The following is a 13768-nucleotide window of genomic DNA, read 5'->3' as shown; positions in this document are numbered from 1 at the left end:
TTGCAATCCCTAAATGCAATTTGTTCAGTAAGAAAACCATTTTTATCAGTCTCACTCAAACATGGGTGTCATGGAGTATCCAGGGTACATTTTAAGTGTCATTTCAACCTCTCCAAAGTTTCCCGAATGTGGTAATTGTTTTGCACATTGGATGTGCCTAAAAATGATTGAATTATAAAACTAAATTTCTTGTGGTGGTGTCGGGGGACATACAGGGGATATCCAAGTGTTTTCTCAACCTCTTCTAAGTGCTTGAACGTTTAGCCAAGGCATATCCAATCTATTCGTCCCACATGCAAATGAACTGTTTACAAAAACAATATTAAAGCAACAGATATACATACAGAATTATAAACATACACCAACTTGTTTACACACTATTTTTTGTTTACACAAAAAATATAAATAAACAGAACTATTTACCAATGGTGTTCATTTTACATCCCAGGTGCAGATGATTAGATTATCACGACATGCACAAGCTACAGTGAAGTGCAGTCTTTTGAAGCAGTCCCTCTCTGCCAGGAAACGGAAAGCGAACAAGGTTGCTTTGAGCCCCCAATTCAACAATTTCCAAAAACCAGCTGCTCTCGGAAGGCCAACCTTATTGCTTTGGCCATCTGCTTATGGAGAATGAAAACATTTACTGTAGCATTGTCCACAAACTTCCTGGTCTTGTGGAGGCTATTACCAGGTCGACACCCCCCATGCTGGCATTGTAGTCCTTCACAGGAATGGGGACATTCTTCCCTTTTCACCCTCCTTGAGACATGTTTGTTGAATGCCTTATGCTGTATGGTGAGCATGGTTACTTCCCTAGTGTCCTTCCATTTCACAAAAAGCAGCTTGTTAGTCCTGATCCAATGTATGGTCCCCCTCTCCGCTGTCTTTGTCATGACCTTTACCTTGGTCTTGGGGAAACAGATTTTCTTAGCACAAATTGGGGGTGAAGACCTTGATCGGCGGGGGCACTTGCTGGGGAGGAGTGGCTCCCAAATGTCGTCATCCAAATCCTCAAATCCTCTGTAAGACACACGGAATTACAGTTGACTAAATTTACAAAACGACATTACTGTAAAGTAAAAATACCAAGTCTAGACTCTATCTGTACAGTGACTCACATAGGTGTGAAGCACACACTCCCAATCGAAACAGTAACACAATAGAGTAAACAATGGCCATGAGAGTTTAGAGCCCTCTCCAAAGTTACTAGGATACAACTTAGAACAGCAAACCGTGAACTGATATGAAACAGAAAATAATTACTTTGGAATTATGTAACATTGAAATTACTTGTTACATAGGCCTATGTAAACTAAATCCAAAGCACAAAAAGCAGACAAATTGTTAAACACGAAATACATACAGTAAATTCATGAAAATAATTGACTTACAGGTCTAAAAGTGGTTCCAATCCTTCTAGAAGTCAATCTTCGTCAGGCCGAGGCGACACACTCATTGTCCAAATTACTCCCCTCATCCGAGTCCGACCAGTATTTTATTCAAAGGTTCTATGTTGGTATATTTATTCATAGCTGCTGCCTTTTTAGCTTCCTGTTTGATATTCTTAGTTTAACTTTTTCTCCCCCATAAGAAGCCATCTTTTATGATAAAGCAATGAAATTTGTTTACGATGTAATGTAGCCTGCTCGGTGCATCTCGTCTCTGAGCCAGGTAGCAATAGTTTGCATTACACATTAAAGGTTCTAGGCGTTGTTTTGTCCCACCCATATCAACTATTTATCCCTGGAAAGCTTATCTCATTGGCTACAAAACTGTCAAAAGGTGACATATTAGCCAATCCCCTGTGTAATGGATGCCTACAGCGCATAAAGCATGAGGATGTAAGGAAATAAATAGGCCATAGTAGCGAAGTAATTACTATTTGGCAAATTAACACTGGAGTGATAGAGGTGCAGAGGAGGATGTGTAAGTAGAAATACTGGTGTGCAAAAGAGCAGAAGAAGTAAATAAAAACAATATGGGGATGAGGTAGGTAGATTGAATGGGCTATTTACAGATGGGCTATGTACAGCTGCAGCGATCGGTTAGCTGCTCTGATAGCTGATGTTTAAAGTTAGTGAGGGAAATATAAGTCTTGATTTTTGCAATTCATTCCAGTCATTGGCAGCAGAGAACTGGAAGGAAAGGCAGCCAAAGGAGGTATTGGCTTTGGGGATAACCAGTGAGATATATCTGCTGGAGTGTGTGCTACGGGTGGGTGTTATCGTGAGCTGAGATAAGGCAGCGCTTTACCTAGCAAAGACCTATAGATGACCTGGAGCCAGTGGGTCTGTTGACTAATATGTAGCGAGGGCCAGCCGACAAGAGCATACAGGTCACAGTGGTGGGTGGTATATGGGGCTTTGGTGACAAAATGGTGGATGGCACTGTGATCGACTGCAATCAAATTTTCTGAGTAGAGTGTTGGAGGCTATTTTGTAAATGACAGTGCCGAAGTCGAGGATCTGTAGGATAGTCAGTTTTTCAAGGGTATGTTTGGCTATGTGAGTGAAGGAGGCTTTGTTGCGAAATAGGAAGCTGATTCTAGATTTGATTTTGGATTGGAGATGTTTAATATGAGTCTGGAAGGAGAGTTTACAGTCTAGCCAGACACCTAGGTATTTGTAGTTGTCCACATAGTCTAAGTCAGAACTGTCCAGAGTAGTGATGCTAGTTGGGCGGGCAGGTGCGGGCAGCGAACGGTTGAAAAGCATGCATTTTAGTTTTACTAGCGTTTAAGAGGCCACGGAAGAAATGTTGTATGGCATTGAAGCTCATTTAGAGGTTTGTTAACAGTTTCCAAAGAACGGCCAGATGTATATAGAATGGTGACGTCTGCATAGAGGTGGATCAGGGAATCACCCGCAGCAAGAGCGACATCGTTGATATGTATTGAGAAACGAGTAGGCCCGAGAATTGAACCCTGTGGTACCCCCATAGACTGCCAGAGGTCCGGACAACAGGCCCTCCGATTTGACACACTGAACTCTTTCTGAGATGTAGTTGGTGAACCAGGCGAGGCAGTCATTTCAGAAACCAATGCTGTTGAGTCCACGGATAAGAATACAGTGATTGACAGAGTCAAAAGCCTTGGCCAGGTCGACAAAGACTCGGTGGGTCTTCGATGTTGCCATTTAAATGATACATCATCAAATAACATTGGCAATAGGCTAGATGTGTTCCTACCAACGTAAGGATTCATGTAATCCCCCCCCCCCTCACCCCATGTAGCTATAGACATTTACATTACATTTAAATCATTTAGCAGACGCTCTTATCCAGAGCGACTTACAAATTGGTGCATTCACCTTATGACATCCAGTGGAACAGTCACTTTACAATAGTGCATCTAAATCTTAAAAGGGGGGTGGGGTGAGAAGGATTACTTATCCTATCCTAGGTATTCCTTAAAGAGGTGGGGTTTCAGGTGTCTCCGGAAGGTGGTGATTGACTCCGCTGTCCTGGCGTCGTGAGGGAGTTTGTTCCACCATTGGGGGGCCAGAGCAGCGAACAGATTTGACTGGGCTGAGCGGGAACTGTACTTCCTCAGTGGTAGGGAGGCGAGCAGGCCAGAGGTGGATGAACGCAGTGCCCTTGTTTGGGTGTAGGGCCTGATCAGAGCCTGGAGGTACTGAGGTGCCGTTCCCCTCACAGCTCCGTAGGCAAGCACCATGGTCTTGTAGCGGATGCGAGCTTCAACTGGAAGCCAGTGGAGAGAGCGGAGGAGCGGGGTGACGTGGGAGAACTTGGGAAGGTTGAACACCAGACGGGCTGTGGCGTTCTGGATGAGTTGTAGGGGTTTAATGGCACAGGCAGGGAGCCCAGCCAACAGCGAGTTGCAGTAATCCAGACGGGAGATGACAAGTGCCTGGATTAGGACCTGCGCCGCTTCCTGTGTGAGGCAGGGTCGTACTCTGCGGATGTTGTAGAGCATGAACCTACAGGAACGGGCCACCGCCTTGATGTTAGTTGAGAACGACAGGGTGTTGTCCAGGATCACGCCAAGGTTCTTAGCGCTCTGGGAGGAGGACACAATGGAGTTGTCAACCGTGATGGCGAGATCATGGAACGGGCAGTCCTTCCCCGGGAGGAAGAGCAGCTCCGTCTTGCCGAGGTTCAGCTTGAGGTGGTGATCCGTCATCCACACTGATATGTCTGCCAGACATGCAGAGATGCGATTCGCCACCTGGTCATCAGAAGGGGGAAAGGAGAAGATTAATTGTGTGTCGTCTGCATAGCAATGATAGGAGAGACCATGTGAGGTTATGACAGAGCCAAGTGACTTGGTGTATAGCGAGAATAGGAGAGGGCCTAGAACAGAGCCCTGGGGGACACCAGTGGTGAGAGCGCGTGGTGAGGAGACAGATTCTCGCCACGCCACCTGGTAGGAGCGACCTGTCAGGTAGGACGCAATCCAAGCGTGGGCCGCGCCGGAGATGCCCAACTCGGAGAGGGTGGAGAGGAGGATCTGATGGTTCACAGTATCGAAGGCAGCCGATAGGTCTAGAAGGATGAGAGCAGAGGAGAGAGAGTTAGCTTTAGCAGTGCGGAGCGCCTCCGTGATACAGAGAAGAGCAGTCTCAGTTGAATGACTAGTCTTGAAACCTGACTGATTTGGATCAAGAAGGTCATTCTGAGAGAGATAGCGGGAGAGCTGGCCAAGGACGGCACGTTCAAGAGTTTTGGAGAGAAAAGAAAGAAGGGATACTGGTCTGTAGTTGTTGACATCGGAGGGATCGAGTGTAGGTTTTTTCAGAAGGGGTGCAACTCTCGCTCTCTTGAAGACGGAAGGGACGTAGCCAGCGGTCAGGGATGAGTTGATGAGCGGGGTGAGGTAAGGGAGAAGGTCTCCGGAAATGGTCTGGAGAAGAGAGGAGGGGATAGGGTCAAGCGGGCAGGTTGTTGGGCGGCCGGCCGTCACAAGACGCGAGATTTCATCTGGAGAGAGAGGGGAGAAAGAGGTCAGAGCACAGGGTAGGGCAGTGTGAGCAGAACCAGCGGTGTCGTTTGACTTAGCAAACGAGGATCGGATGTCGTCGACCTTCTTTTCAAAATGGTTGACGAAGTCATCTGCAGGGAGGGGGGGGGGATTCAGGAGGGAGGAGAAGGTGGCAAAGAGCTTCCTAGGGTTAGAGGCAGATGCTTGGAATTTAGAGTGGTAGAAAGTGGCTTTAGCAGCAGAGAGAGAGGAGGGAGTGAAAGGATGCCAGGTCCGTAGGGAGGCGAGTTTTCCTCCATTTCCGCTCGGCTGCCCGGAGCCCTGTTCTGTGAGCTCGCAATGAGTCATCGAGCCACGGAGCGGGAGGGGAGGACCGAGCTGGCCTGGAGGATAGGGGGCATAGAGAGTCAAAGGATGCAGAAAGGGAGGAGAGGAGGGTTGAGGAGGCAGAATCAGGAGATAGGTTGGAGAAGGTTTGAGCAGAGGGAAGAGATGATAAGGATGGAAGAGGAGAGAGTAGCGGGGGAGAGAGAGCGAAGGTTGGGACGGCGCGATACCATCCGAGTAGGGGCAGTGTGGGAAGTGTTGGATGAGAGCGAGAGGGAAAAGGATACAAGGTAGTGGTCGGAGACTTGGAGGGAGTTGCAATGAGGTTAGTGGAAGAACAGCATCTAGTAAAGATGAGGTCGAGCGTATTGCCTGCCTTGTGAGTAGGGGGAAGGTGAGAGGGTGAGGTCAAAAGAGAAGGAGAAGGAGGCAGAGAGGAATGAGTCAAAGGTAGACGTGGGGAGGTTAAAGTCGCCCAGAACTGTGAGAGGTGAGCCGTCCTCAGGAAAGGAGCTTATCAAGGCATCAAGCTCATTGATGAACTCTCCGAGGGAACCTGGAGGGCGATAAATGATAAGGATGTTAAGCTTGAAAGGGCTGGTAACTGTGACAGCATGGAATTCAAAGGAGGCGATAGACAGATGGGTAAGGGGAGAAAGAGAGAATGACCACTTGGGAGAGATGAGGATCCCGGTGCCACCACCCCGCTGACCAGAAGCTCTCGGGGTGTGCGAGAACACGTGGGCGGACGAGGAGAGAGCAGTAGGAGTAGCAGTGTTATCTGTGGTGATCCATGTTTCCGTCAGTGCCAAGAAGTCGAGGGACTGGAGGGAGGCATAGGCTGAGATGAACTCTGCCTTGTTGGCCGCAGATCGGCAGTTCCAGAGGCTACCGGAGACCTGGAACTCCACGTGGGTCGTGCGCGCTGGGACCACCAGATTAGGTGTGGCCGCGGCCACGCGGTGTGGAGCGTTTGTATGGTCTGTGCAGAGAGGAGAGAACAGGGATAGACAGACACATAGTTGACAGGCTGCAGAAGAGGCTACGCTAATGCAAGGAGATTGAATGACAAGTGGACTACACGTCTCGAATGTTCAGAAAGTTAAGCTTACGTAGCAAGAATCTTATTGACTAAAATGATTAAAATGATACAGTACTGCTGAAGTAGGCTAGCTGGCAGTGGCTGCGTTGTTGACACTACACTAATCAAGTCGTTCCGTTGAGTGTAATAGTTTCTACAGTGCTGCTATTCGAGGGCTAGCTGGCTAGCTAGCAGTGTTGATTACGTTACGTTGCGTTAAAAGAACGACAATAGCTGGCTAGCTAACCTAGAAAATCGCTCTAGACTACACAATTATCTTTGATACAAAGACGGCTATGTAGCTAGCTATGTAGCTAGCTACGATCAAACAAATCAAACCGTTGTACTGTAATGAAATTAAATGAAAATGTGATACTACCTGTGGAGCGAAGCGGAATGCGACCGGGTTGTTGAGTTCTATTCAGAAGACGTTGGCTAGCTGTTGGCTAGCTAGCAGTGTCTCCTACGTTAAGGACGACAAATAGCTGGCTAGCTAACCTCGGTAAATTAAGATAATCACTCTAAGACTACACAATTATCTTGGATACGAAGACAGCAAAGACAGCTATGTAGCTAGCTAACACTACACTAATTAAGTCGTTCAGTTGAGTGTTATAGTTTCTACAGTGCTGCTAGTCGGTGGACGTTTGCTAGCTGGCTAGCTGCTGGGCAGAGCAGTGAAGGCTACGTTAGGACGACGAAATACGATAATTACGAAATTATCTTAGATACAAAGACGGCTATGTAGCTAGCTAAGAAGAAATTGCTAAGATTAGACAAATCAAACCGTTGTACTATAATGAAATGTAATGAAAAAGTTACACTACCTGCAGAGCGAAATGCGGATGCGACTGCATAGTATGAAGAAGCGGATAGCTCAAATACAGACCAAATCGAAGCTTACCTTTTAAGATGTTTGCCGAAAACGTTGTGTAAAATAAACATTTTGACTCTCGGGGCTGGTGATCAATAAAGGTAGGTCACAGGCAGACAATTAAGACATTCTCATGATCTGTGGAGTCCCGTCTTTCGGTGTGTTTCAACATATTCCCCGTTTTATTTCGTTAATGGTTCACACCGCTAACCTTAATGTATGGAGCAGCCATCTTGAAATGAGGTAATCAGCTCGGCCTGCCCTTATACATTAGTATGCCCATATGGTAGTAAGTCACACCAAAGATTTTAAGTCACAGATCAATATCCAAGATACTCAGCTTCCCGCAAACACCCTGCTTTTGCAGATAGGGCTACCGTTCTCATACCAGACTGAATTGAATAAGAAAAATCGAATAAGGTCCCCAAATATGATTGCGCCCAATTTGACCTTGCCTAATTTATAGGATTCAGATACTATTCAAGAAATATAGTATACAACATTCATTTTGGACCAAACGTCTTCCTACCAATGAGTAAGACATGAGTAATCCAATAACATGGCCAAAAGCCACCCACATACTCCCCAAACCCTATGCCAATCCCACCCCAACAACCAGTATACAGTATCAGTTCTCTGACAAGTAGTAGGAATATGCAGTTTGGAGTATTGCTTCTTCATACTATGCAGTCTTCCCCGGTTCAGAGATATTTGTCATTGAAGCCACATACATTATTTACCATAAATTTAGTCTGAAAGTACCAGATGCCGCAGTTACTGCTGCTATCTCCTACATCAAATTACATTTCAACAAAATGTTTCAGGAATGCCAATCTTATCTTTCTAACCACTGAAATGATTGTGGGTGGTGGGTGTCATGGCTTGGCTTGCTGAAATTACATGGAATGAATATGGCTCAAGACATGATTGGACACTATTAGGCTATAACTACTAAGCTTAGGAGCTCTTCCTCAGTTTTATAACTGCAAAGCATTTTCACTCAACAGATATTCCAGACTTTCCAAAGCTTTGGGCTTTGCATCTGTTTTAAACAAACGTGTTTACTTACATGTTAGTGCATTTGCTTCACTTTAAACCAATTAATTGTCAATTGAGTGTTTGTGTTATGAACTGCACTTGGTCATTAGCCTAACATGGTAATTGAGTGTCTTGTTAAAAAGGTGTTACCAGACACTTAAAGTGAATCAGCATTTAGGGCCAGTGTTCATAACATTGGTGCTGCGATTCCTGTCATTTAGAGACTGATGTCTTGCAGTAGCTGTGGTTTCTGTGGTAGATTTTAAAGGGGTAGTGCAACTAACTGATAGTCATTTGATAGAAGAACTGACAAGAGCTTGTGTACAACCAGAATTGTGCCTTTTTGAAGAGATATCCCAGTTTTGACATTCCTTTGAACTAATTTCAAGAGTGTGAACTAATTTCAAGAGTGTGACTATCACATGCATACTGTCAGAAATGCATGCAGCCAAAGCAGTTTTTCCCTTGCTCCCAAATTGATCCAAGGGTGGTGGCTGCATTCCTGCCCCATGTTCTTGTGTGGACATGCGAGTTCCTAAAGAATCTGAAGACTAATGGACTACAGGTCAGTGGTTTGGCCCCAGAGGCAGTTTTTATGCCTGGGCCTTGTCCCAGACAATAAAGAATTAACACATGAACTTGTTCATAAATGCAGCTAACCTCCAAGGTCCCATGTGTGGTATATTTTTCCAAAGATGGCCCTTTCTTCACACGTTTAGATATTGACACCAGTGAGCTGTGAGGTGGACTAGGAAATGGGATCCTTTCGTGTTGTGACCCCCCTTCTACGGTTCTTGTTGTATGAAATGGTGCTGTTGCATGAGTAGCTGGTGAGAAATTTCTTACAACACTCGGCTGTTGTAATCTGTAAACCAGCTGTGATTATCATGAATAGCATAGTTGCTAAATCATCGCCGCTGCTAAATCATAGCTGCCCCCCCCCCCCATGTCATGGCATGAGGTCCCTATTTTGTTAAAATGTTTGAGTCACTGAGATGGCATAAGAATAAGGCATAAGCCATAGCAAAATGTGTAGAATTGCAGGAATCCAGCTTTAAAACAATCAAATGTCTCCAGCAAAGAGGATAGCCTCTAAAACCGCACCATTGGCCAAACCACCCCCGCCCCCCTTAACGTTGCACACTGCTATGGTCCTTAACCTCGAAGACCAGTCACTAAAGTAGCCTGATCCTGTCCCTTTTTGCCCCCACCCCCCCTCACACACACACACACACTCATGTCGACAGTCCCACTATCACCTGCACCTATTAATGTACACGGTGAACTATGAACTCTGCGTCTGCTTTGTAAACTTTCAAACCAGGGAAGGGTGCATTGACAGCAGTGGTGGAAAAAGTACCCAATTGTCGTACTACTAAAAGTAAAGATACCTTAATATAAATGACGTAAGTGAAAGTGAGTCACTCAGTAAAATCCTACTTGTCTAAAAGTATTTGGTTTTAAATGTACTTTAGTATCAAAAGTATAATTAATTTAAAATGCCTTAATAAGCAAACCAGATGTCACCATTTTCTTGTTTTTTAAATATATTTATGGATAGCTACTGGCATGCTCCATCATTCAGACATAATTTCCAAACGAAGCATGTGTTTGGTGAGTCCGCCAGATCAGAGGCAGTTGGGAAGACCAGGGATGTTTTATTGATAAGTGTGTGAATTATTTTCAAGTACTTTTGTGTATCAGGGAAAATGTATGGAGTAAAAAGTACTGAAACATTTTTTTTAAGGAATGTGGTAAAGTAAAAGTAATACTTTCAAGTATTTTTACTTAAGTACTTTACACCACTGATTGACTGCACTTTATTTGAACCTCATGTACGTTCAAGTTTTGATCACGTGGACTGGAATATGTTCAGATCAGCCTCAGAGGACAATATTGACCTATACGCTGACTCGGTGAGTGCGTTTTATAAATAAATGCATTGGAGACGTCATCACCCACTGTGACCATTTAAAACCTACCCTAATCAGAAACCGTGGATGGATGGTGGTATTTTGCGTAAAACTGAAAGCGCGATCCACCGCATGTAACCACAGAAAGAGGTTTGGATATATGGCTGTATATAAACAGTGTAATTATTCGCTCCTCAAGGCAATCAAACAAGCGAAATGCCGGTACAGGGACAAGGTGGAGTCGCAATTCATCGGCTCATACATGAGACGTATGTGGCAGGTTCTACAGGAAATCACGGACTACAAAAGTAGAACATTTAAACTTGTTAACCCTCGCAAGGCTGCTGGCCCAGACTGCATCCCTAGCCGCATCCTCAGAGCATGTACAGCTTGCTGGTGTGTTTACAGACATATTTAATCACTCCCTATCACTCCTAGTCTGTTGTCCCCATATACTTCAAGATGGCTACCATTGTTCCTGTACCCAAGAAGGCAAAAGATAACTGAACTAAATGACTACTTCTGTCATCATGAAGTGCTTTGAGAGGCTAGTCAAGGATCATATCACCGCCACCCTAGAACCACTTCAGTTTTCATACCGCCCCAACAGGTCCACAGATGACGCAATCGCCATCACACTGCACACTGCCCTAACCCATCTAGACAAAAAGAATACCTATGTAAGAATGCTGTTCATTGACAACAGCTCAGCATTCAACACCATAGTACCCATCAAGCTGGAGGCCCTGGGTCTCAACCCCTCCCTATGCAACTGGGTCCTTGACTTTCTAACGGGCCGCGAGAGCATCCTGTTGGGCTGTATCACAGCCTGGTACGGCAACTGCACCGCCCTCAACCGCACGGCTCTCCAGAGGGTGGTGCGGTCTGCACAACGCATCACCGGGTGCAAACTACCTGCCCTCCAGGACACCTACAGCCCCCGATGTCACAGGAAGGCCAAAAAGATCATCAAGGACAACAACCAGCCGAGCCACTGCCTGTTCAACCCGCTATCATCTAGAAGGCGAGGTCAGTACAGGTACATCAAAGCTGGGACCGAGAGACTGAAAAACAGCTTCTATCTCAAGGTCATCGGACTGTTAAATAGCCATTACTAACTCAGTGAGGCTGCTGCCTACATTGAGACCCAATCGCTGGACACTTTAATAAATGGATCACTAGTCACTTTAAACAATGCCACTTTAATTAATGCCACTTTAATAATGTTTACATATCTTACATTACTCATATCACATGTACATACTGTATTTTATACCATCTACTGCACCTTGCCTATGCCGCTTGGCCATCACTCGGCCATATACTTATATGTACATATTCTCATTCACCCCTTTAGATTTGTGTGTATTAGGTAGTTGTTGGGGACTTGTTAGATTACTTGTTAGATATTGCTGCACTGTTGGAACTAGAAGCACAAGCATTTCGCTACACTCGCATTAACATCTGCTAACCATGTGTATGTGACCAAGAACTGTATTTTCAATTACTCTGATTTTAAAGCCTATTTAGAGCACAGGCTATTGAGTTCTCAACTCCATTTTGTTTCCCTATGTGAATCATCTGACCTGTTGGATTTGTTACAGGTCAAAAGGCTAAGGAGACCGTAGATTAACTTTAGGATGGGATGTCATCGTAAAAGATCATGGGGAAAGTGTCTTCCCTCAGAGTTAAGGGTCTTTAATCCACTGGGCTGTAGTAGTGTCTACCCTCATGTGGCATACGGGCTCCATAAGTGGATGGACTCTAAAAATAATAATAATAATAAATGTTTTATTGAATGTTTAAAGCGTACAATATACTTGCAGTGAAGCAACTCAACAACTACATCACATTACTCATCTAATCTAGACTCCCATACAGAGCGACGCACAGAAGCAACCAGGATCAACACCCTGCTCAAGGGCATGTCGACAGATCTCCCACAAGGTCAAAACGGTGGACTCTTATAACTGCTGAGATTTGCGAGTGATGGGGAAAGCTGCATGCTTTATCATGATCATGGATTGAAGTTTCAATGTGAGGGGAAATCTGCCCTTTTGAACCCACTTAACCAGTGCCCCCTCATCACCCGACACCCCACAAGACCGAGGGTTATGGAGAGTTGCCTAGCTTATGATGAATACAATGCTGCCCTTTTAATTGTGCTTTTATGAAAGAGGATATGACTCACTTGGCCATTGTTGAGACAGAGGTTTTTCTCAAGGCCCACAACCTCTCCCCTGGGGCAAGGACATGTCAGAGCTCACTCATGATGTCAAACACTGGATGTGTACTTTGTTTACATGGCATGGTAGAGCCATATTTACACATCCAATCTGGACAAGACTAAATGATGGTGTGATTGACTGGTGTTGTTTAGAATAAAAAATAAATAGAATACAAAATAAATAGAATACTATCTTCTTTTGCAATACATATAAACGCCATGTTTTGGGGTTTTATCTCTTCGGACACATTGACTGTTGTCACTCAACAAAACCACAAAACAAAGATATGTGGTTTGCGCAGCCATTACTTCTACTTCATGGAAATAGATGAGTTCTGTTCTATTTTGAGTTTTTCTTCTTTAATCAGCCTAACATCTGTTATTTTACAGGGACATTACTAGTGTCTCTCAGACACTGGCTTATTGAGAGAGCTTCTCTGTGCCTTTTAGCTTTGCATGTTCCTACATGCTCTCCAGCCATGGTGCAACTTAGTTTTTGAATTACCATAAGGTAAAGGATAATTAAAATAAAAAAAATGTTTTGCATGTCTTTGGGTGAGTTCACTGTTCCCTAATAGGGGTGATAATATCTTCAGTATGACTCACGACTTTGATTTTTCTTCTCCTTGTTCGGTTGAAATAACAAAGTCGGCTTCCAAACAAAGCAGGCTCTTTGTTTTCGATCTGCACGATCAAGCTTTAGTGTGTTATTCAAAACTCCTTTTATAGGTAGTGAGAGTGTAATACAGAGTGGACTCTGGGATGACTTTGTGAATTACGTCAGCCTATTCAGAGGCCCGAAATCAACATCGAAACCTCAAGGGAAATATTGCCTTCATTAGGAGATTTATAAGTCTATGTTTGGGATTGATATTGGATGAGAAATCAATGGCGGCATGAGTTTTCGATGCCCCAGAGACCATCTACTCCGGTCGGGGAGAATCCCAGGGTAGTGAGTTATGAAGCGAGATGAATTAGCAGGCTAACTGATTTTTATCTGGTGCTCAAAAGGAGACTCCGTAATACAGTGCTCTAACTGGCCCAGCACCAAGAAGAGCGGTGGTCACCAACCTTTTTTGAGTCAAGATCCCTTTCGCAGTCAAAAAGCAAGCGGAGATCTACCGCTCTGATTTAAAAAATAAATAAACACATAAATAAATCGTGACTTTAAAATTTGAACATTAACCGAATAAAAACAGTTCTGTAAGGAAAGAGGTTTGTGCAGCAGGACTAATACATGATCACAGCATATTGGCTATATGCCTGGCCTGGGCTGCCAATATTATTATTCTCAGGCAATAGTATATTTCCAAACTTGAGCTTTGATAACAAAATGAGTAAGTTGGTGTCGTGCTCGTGAGGCACA

At 44.6% G+C, this 13768-nt stretch overlaps 1 protein-coding gene across 4 annotated transcripts in view; it reads left to right on the top strand.

Moving 5' to 3' along the window:
- Positions 1-13768, top strand: part of svild (supervillin d) — a 120963-nt gene that overhangs the window by 20138 nt on the left and 87057 nt on the right. The window lies entirely within an intron of this gene.

The sequence above is a fragment of the Oncorhynchus keta genome, chromosome 3, assembly GCF_023373465.1.
Source record: "Oncorhynchus keta strain PuntledgeMale-10-30-2019 chromosome 3, Oket_V2, whole genome shotgun sequence".
In the NCBI taxonomy this organism is placed as follows: domain Eukaryota; kingdom Metazoa; phylum Chordata; class Actinopteri; order Salmoniformes; family Salmonidae; genus Oncorhynchus; species Oncorhynchus keta.
This window is presented reverse-complemented; position numbering and strand designations above follow the sequence as displayed.